This window comes from Gracilinanus agilis, chromosome 3 (assembly GCF_016433145.1).
Source record: "Gracilinanus agilis isolate LMUSP501 chromosome 3, AgileGrace, whole genome shotgun sequence".
Classification (NCBI taxonomy): domain Eukaryota; kingdom Metazoa; phylum Chordata; class Mammalia; order Didelphimorphia; family Didelphidae; genus Gracilinanus; species Gracilinanus agilis.
This window is the reverse complement of record NC_058132.1, coordinates 421,986,177-421,994,771: the sequence shown is the minus strand read 5'-3', so window position 1 is coordinate 421,994,771 and position 8,595 is coordinate 421,986,177.

Genomic DNA, 8,595 nt, shown 5'->3' with positions numbered 1-8,595 from the left:
GGAGAAAGTTTGGACATTCAACAAGATAGAAGATTTCCAAGTATTTGCACAGAAAAGGCCAGGACTAAATGGAAAGTTTGATATCCAACCACAAAAATCAAGAGAAACATGAAAAGGTAAATAAGAAACAGAGGGGAAAGAAAGAAAACTCGTAATTTTAAAATTTGCCTCTTTAAGGGCTTCAATATGATCTAATTATTGGTATTATGTGGAGAAATGTTATGTATAATTCTCTGTAAGGAACTCTAGTCACTATTATAGTATTCATTATTATAGTAATTAGAAGAATTATTCAAAGGGAAAGGTTGGAATACTAAATGGTCTAAGATGATATGGGGGTGGGAAAGAGGGAGGTGAATAGTAGAGGACACCAAAAGAAACTTGAATGAATAAGAAAAATAGGATATTCCATTACACACAAAGAGGGCATAGGAAGGGGAAGGGATGAATACTATTATAAGAAGGAGAGGAAGAGAGCATTAAGAGGTAATATTTAAACCTTACTCTCAGTGTAATTAACCCTGAGAGGGAAGAGTAGCTTTATCCATTGGGATATAAAACTCCATCTAACCCTACTGAGAAAGTCAGAAGGGATAAACCAAGGGGAGCAGGAGAGTGGGTAGGTCAGAAAAGGGGGGGAGGGAATTCATTAGGCCTTAAAAATAAAAGAGGTGAATAAGGGAGGGGGTAGAAAGGGAAGTAAACCAAGGGAGGGGACAAGGGTTACTGGCATAAAGAAAACCACTGGTTTAAAAGGAAACAGTGTAAGAAGAAGGAGTAGAACTAGGAGAGGATACCAAAATGTCAGCAAATACACAACATTATAACTCTAAATGTCAATGGGATGAACTCACCCATGAAAAGGAAGCAAATAGCAGAGTGGATGAGACACCAAAAGCCCACCATATGTTGTCTACAAGAAACACATATGAGGTAGGTGGACATACACAGGTTTAAGGTAAAGGGCTTGAGCAAAATCCTTTGGGCCTCAAATGAAAAAAAGAAGGCAGGAGTGGCAATTATGATTTCTGACAAAGCCAAAGTAAAAATAGATATGATTTAAAAAGACAGGGAAGGTCATTACATCCTGATTAAAGGCAGTATAGATAATGAGGAAATGACACTGCTCAATATGTATGCACCATATGGCATAGCAACCAGATTTGTAAAGAAGAAACTGGCAGATCTCAAGAAGGAAATAGATAGTGAAACCATACTAGTAGGAGATCTAAATATTCCTCTTTCAGATCTAGATAAATCAAACCAAAAAATAAATAAGAAAGAGGTAAGAGAGATGACTGAAGTCCTAGAAAAATTAGATTTAAAAGATACGTGGAGAAAAATAAATAGGGACAAAAAGAAATACACCTTCTTTTAACCTGTACATGGTACACTCACAAAGACTGACCATTTAATAGGGCATAGAAACATTGCAAACAAATGCAAAAGAGCAGAAATAATAAATGTAAACTCCTCAGGTAATAATGAAATAAAAATAATAATTAGTAAGGGCACCTGGACAGGAAAATCAAAAACCAATTGGAAATTAAATAATATGATTCTCCAAAACCAGCTAGTCAAAGAAGAAATCATAGAAACAATCAGTAATTACATTGAAGAGAATGATAATGATGAGACATCCTACCAAACTCTGTGAGATGCAGCCAAAGCAGAACTCAGGGGGAAATTTATATCCTTGAGTGCATATATTAACAAATTAAGGAGGGCAGAGATCAATGAATTGGGCATGCAACTCAAAAAATTAGAAAGCGAGCAAATTAAAAATCCCCAGATGAAAACTAAATTAGAAATACTAAAAATCAAGGGAGAAATTAATAAAATCAAAAGTAAAAGAACTATTGAATTAATAAATAAGACTAGAAGCTCATATTTTGAAAAAACAGATAAAATAGACAAAGCACTGGTCAATCTAATAAAAAAAAAGGAAAGAAGAAAACCAAATTGACAGTATCAAAGATGAAAAGGGAGACCTAACCTCTAATGAAGAGGAAATTAAGGCAATCATTAAAAACAATTTTGCCCAATTATATGGCAATAAATATAACAATTTAGGAGATATGGATGAATATTTACAAAGATATAAACTGCCTAGATTAACAGCAGAAGAAATAGAATACCTAAATAATCCCATATCAGAAAAAGAAATTGAACAAGCCATCAAAGAACTCCCTAAGAAAAAATCGCCAGGGCCTGATGGATTCACAAGTGAATTCTATCAGACATTCAAAGAGCAACTAATCCCAATACTATACAAATTATTTGATATTATAAGCAAAGAAGGAGCTCTACCAAATTTCTTTTATGACACAAATATGGTACTGATTCCAAAGCCAAGTAGATCAAAAACAGAGAAAGAAAACTACAGACCAATCTCCCTAATGAACATAGATGCAAAAATCTTAAATAGAATATTAGCAAAGAGACTCCAGCAAGTGATCAAGAGGATTATCCACCATGATCAGGTGGGATTTATACCAGGAATGCAAGGATGGTTCAACATTAGGAAAACCATCCACATAATTGACCATATCAACAATCTAACAAACAAAAATCACATGATTATCTCAATAATTGCTGAAAAAGCCTTTGACAAAATACAGCACCCATTCTTATTGAAAATCCTGGAAAGTATAGGAATAGAAGGATCTTTCCTAAAAATAATAAACAGTATATACCTAAAACCATCAACAAGCATCATATGCAATGGGGATAAATTAGAAGCCTTTCCAATAAGATCAGGAGTGAAAGAAGGGTGCCCATTATCACCTCTATTATTTAACATCGTACTAGAAACACTAGCAGTAGCAATTAGAGATGAAAAAGAAATTGAAGGTTGATACTGAGGAGACTAAGTTATCACTCTTTGCAGATGATATGATGGTCTACTTAAAAAGTCCTAGAGAATCAACTAAGAAGCTTGTAGAAATAATCAACAACTTTAGCAAAGTTGCAGGATACAAAATAAATGCACATAAATCATCAGTATTTACATATATTTCCAACACATCACAGCAGCAAGAGGTAGAAAGAGAAACACCATTTAAAATCACCCTAGACAACATAAAATACTTAGGACTCTATCTACCAAAACAAACACAGGAATTATACAAAAACAACTACAAAACACTTTCCAAACAATTAAAACTAGATCTAAACAATTGGAAAAATATTGATTGCTCATGGGTAGGACAAGCTAATATAATAAAAATGACCATTCTACCCAAATTAATTTATCTATTTAGCGCCATACCCATCAAACTATGTAGTATATAGAGAGGGGGGTCACTAATTCCCTTGTACCACAAACCTTTCCTCAAATTATCCCCATTACAACTACCAAAAACCTTTTTTACTGAATTAGGAAAAACTATAACAAAGTTCATCTGGAATAACAAAAGATCAAGAATATCAAGGGAAATAATGAAAAAAATGTGAAGGAAGGAGGCCTAGCAGTACCAGATATTAAACTATACTATAAAGCAGTGGTCATCAAAACGGTATGGTACTGGCTAAGAAACACAAGGGAGGATCAGTAGAATAGACTTGGGGTAAGAGACATCAGCAAGACAGTGTATGATAAACCCAAAGAGCCCAACTTTTGGGACATGAATACACTATTTGGCAAAAACTGTTGGGAAATTTGGAAAACAATATGGGAGAGATTAGGTTTAGATCAACATCTCACACCCTACACCAAGATAAATTCAGAATGGGTGAATGACTTGAATGTAAAGAGGGAAAGTATAAATAAGTTAAGTGAATATAGAATAGTTTACTCGTCAGATCTCTGGGAAAGGAAAGATTTTAAAACCAAGCAAGAGTTAGAGAAAATTACCAAATGTAAAATAAATGCTTTTGATTATAACAAACTAAAAAGTTTTTGTACAAACAAAAACAATGTAGCCAAAATCAGAAGGGAAACAACAAATTGGGAAAAAATCTTTATAACAGAAAACTCTGACAGGGGTCTAATTACTCAAATATATAAGGAGTTAAACCAATTGTATAAAATTCAAGCCATTCCCCAATTGATAAATGGGCAAGGGACATGAATAGGCAATTTTCAGATTAAGAAATCAAAAGTATCAATAAGCACATGAGAAAGTGTTCTAAATCTCTAATAATTAGAGAAATGCAAATCAAAACAACTCTGAGGCATCACCTCACACCTATAGGATTGGCTAAAATGAAAGAAGGGGAGACTAATGAATGCTGGAGGGGATGTGGCAAAACTGGGACATTAATGCATTGCTGGTGGAGTTGTGAACTGATCCAACCATTCTGGCTGGCAATTTGGAACTATGCTCAAAGGGCTATAAAAGAATGCCTGCCCTTTGATCCAGCCATACCATTGTTGGGTTTGTACCCCAAAGAGATCATAGATAAACAAACTTGTACAAAAATATTTATAGCCAGGTTTTTTGTGGTGGCAAAAAACTGGAAAATGAGGGTATGTCCTACAATTGTGGAATGGCTGAACAAATTGTAGTATATGCTGGTGATGGAATACTATTGTGCTCAAAGGAATAAGAAACTGGAGGAATTCTATGTGAACTGGAAAGACCTCCAGGAATTGATGTAGAGTGAAAGGAGCAGAGCCAGAAGAACATTGTACACCAATACACTGTGGTAAAATCAAATGTAATGAACTTCTGTACTAGCAGCAATGCAATGACCCAGGACAATTCTGAGGGACTTATGGTCCCACATTCAGAGGAAGAACTACAGGAGTGGAAACAGAAGAAAACAATACTTGAGGCGGACATGATTGGGGATGTAGACTCAAAACTACCACACCAATGCAACTATCAACAATTTGGAAATAGTTCTTGATCAATGACACATGTTAAAACCAGTGGAAATACCCATCAGCCATGGCAAGGGGAACCTGGGGGGGAGGGGTGAAGGGGAAAGTAAGAGCATGAATTATGTAACCATGTTAACTTTTCTAAAAAATAAATATTAATAAATGTTTTAAAAAAAAAAAACCTTTCAAGATTCCTTGAAAAATACACCACAAGTAACCCTGTTCAACAACCCTCTCATTATAAGCATCAGGAAAGATATTGATTATCTAAGACAATTACCATTATGGTAGAGAAGATCTAGTGCAACACATATACCAGGAGAATATTTGAAGGAGTAAAACTGAAGAAAGAATTAAACTCTCTTAGTTTATTTTTAATGTAATCAATCAGCAGCCTTTAATTTAATCAATCAGGAATTTAAAGTACCCCTACCTAACATTTGGGAAGTCACTAGGTAAGAGAGCTCACAAGTCATTTACTAGTTCACATTCCCAAAGGCCACAAGCACTGCCCAAATTGGGAGGCTGTGATTCATTCCCATGAAGTGGGGAGAGAAGTGACACTAAAAAAGGAATATAAAAGTGAGATGAAAGGACAAAATTCACTCTTTCCTTCCTTGGTTCTTCAGCAAGAAGACTCTCTTTCTTGGTTGACTCTTTGGTGGGACACTTTCTTCAGCATGAGCTCTGGTGAGATTCTTGGCAGTCACAGCCTCATGTGTGTGCTGAAGGCACTCAGCAGTTTTTTCAGCATCTTCTGGCTCTTCAGATTTCATCTTCCTAATTAGGACTTTGGATTCTGTTGAGACTCACTTTCAGATCTGCATTCACGGTCTAGAATTGAGGGTATTTGTAGGTAGGTGATTTTTTTTCCCCTACTTCGTTCCTATATTTCACATCTCTACCCAGTTGCAAATAAAAGCTCCTTACAGTCATTTTGACTTAAGAAGTTAATTTTTTTTATAAACAGCGACCACAATTCAATGATTTTAATTCATATATTTAGTTGAACCAATTCTAAATCTTACAAAACATGTTATCAGAGAAATGTATGTTTAGATGGGAAGATGGGCTAGTCACACAGGGTGAGGGTTTGCAGGAAAGCAGCTGAAATTTACTTCTGGTCTTCTCTTGATATCAAGAGAAAGCAAGAAAGGTCCTAGCACACTGGGTGGGTTCTCAGTGACAAACACCTGAGAAAACATGGACAAGAGTCACAGAGGATAAGAAGGCATCAATGAGTCACAATATGCATTGCTGGAAGAAACATCCAGAAAGATATTAATCATTTATAAGTACTTGATTGAATCTGTACCAGTGGAAGGAAAAGTCATGATGATGCCATAATGAGGTACAACTAACGGACTTTTCTTAATACTAATCCTCTTTAACTTCTTTTCAACACGTGACACTAGTCACTGAATCCTTTAGACTTTTCCTTTCTAAGTTTTTGTGACACTGCTCTCTCCTGTTTCTTCTGTTTAACTGCTCCTTTTGGAGAACCTTTGCCATTTCATCAAAAATGTTATGTCCACTAGCCAACAAAGTTCTGCCTTTCCCTCTAGCTCTGTCCTAGTCCTTCTTCTCTTTTCTCTCAAAAGTATTTTACTTGGTGAGAGCTGCCATAGGTTCAAATCTCTATGTAGATGATTCCCAAATCTAAATAGTCAGCCCTCATCTCTCTCCTGAATTCCAGTCCAGGTTTAAATTCTCAACCTTTATATTCAACCTTTGAATTTGAGAGAAATACAAAAAAATCATTTTCCCCAATTTATACAAATTAAATAACTATTCACACTTACTTGGGTTGGGGCCTAGTAGTAAATCACATCTAATCAGGTCTTTGCCTAGACAAAAACATTATTGTTAATAGTAGATATCTATGATATTTATCATACATTTGCTCCTTTAACTGAGAATTTCATCAACTGATGTTAAAGTAACATTTGCTATGTTACTGAGGAGAAAACAATGCATCAACTGCATTTGCATATATCTCAAACTGGATATCCCCTAGACATCTCAAACATGATACATACAAAAAAGAACATACTCATTGTCTTTCCTCCAAAATCCTCCCACCTTCCATATACTTCTCCCAGTCTAGTGGGGCTTGCAACCTCAGTGTTACCCTTGACTCCTCACCCTTACTAACCTCATGTATCCAACTTACTGCCAAATTTTATTCCTACATTCATCTCTCTCCTATATGGCCCCTTGTCTCCATTCATACAGCTACCACCATATTTCGGGACTTCACCAGCTCTCGACTAGACTATCACAATAATTGTCTAATTGCTCTTTCTGCCTCAAGTCTCTCTCTGCTACAATCTAATCTCCCTTTGGCTGCAAAAGTGATTTTCCTAAAGCACAGGTCTGAACATGTCATGGAACTTCCCCAACCCTCCGTCCCTCATCCTTTCCTTACCAATCAATGAGTTCCAGTGGCTTTCTATTCTTCCAAGATCAAATATAAACTCCATTTAACATCGAAAGCTCCTTATAACCAGGCATTTCCAGCCTTCTTATACTTTCTTCCCCATCACACACTCTACAATCCATCTTTATATACTAGGACCTGTAGTTCACTGAAAAAGACAATTATCTCCTACCTCCAAGTCTTTGCACTGCCTGTCTTTCATATCTGGGATGCCTGTACCTTCTCCTCCTACTCTTGGTTGTCCTGGTTTCTATCACAACTCAGACCAAATCCCACCTTAGGTGGGACACCTTTCCTGGTCAACTCAGATGTTAGTATTTTCCTCTCCCAAATTACGTTCCTGTATATATCTTATATATACTTAATTATTTTCATGTAGTCTCCTCCATTAGAATATGAAGTCCTAAAATACCCTGAGTGTTTTTGCTTTCCTTTGTATCCTCAGCACTTAATGCAGTCCCTGGAATGTGGTAACAATAAAATCTTATTGACTCACAATCCAAAACTAAGAGTACTTTAGTTTTGTAAAATAAGCTAAGCTTAGTGCTCAGAACAACTAGTTTCAGGTCCCAACTCCAACATTTATTAACAAGTTTTCATCTCTCTGTCTTATTTTTCTTATTTGCAAAATGAGGACAATAATATTTGCACTATATCACAGGGTTACTGTAAAAAAAGTACTCCATAAATGATATGATCTCACATAAAGACAAGATATATACGGTGATAATTAGATTAAATCTACACTGCCCATCTTTAGATTTAATCACCAAAGGTGAAAACATCTCCATTTTTGGGAGGTCTGTAACCCATGTGTGCTAGAGTGAGTAACAAATCAGAAATTACTGACTGCCTCCTGGGCAGTCCTAAGAGAAGCATCTGTTGTGATTGGACATGCAAACTAGGAGGAAGGCACAGGAAGTGACGCATAAGTGACCCCTTTAAAAAGAGAGAGTTGAGTGAGTCAGGGTTCTTCTGGTTTGTGGAGGAGTGTTGGCTGGGACCCTGAGACCTTGGTAAGACTGTTCTTAAATCTTCCTTTGGAATTCCAAGTGGTGAGTGTAAAGACTGAATCTTCCTGAACTTTATTTAAGGAACTTCCCTTTTGTTTTTTTTTTTTTTGTTTTCTTTGTTTTGTTTTTTTTTTTTTAAATTTTAAACCCTTAACTTCTGTGTATTGACTTATAGGTGGAAGAGTGGTAAGGGTAGGCAATGGGGGTCAGACTTGCCCAGGGTCACACAGCTGGGACATGTCTGAGGCCGGATTTCAACCTAGGACCTCCTATCTCTAGGCCTGGCTCTCAATCCACTGAGCTACCCAGCTGCC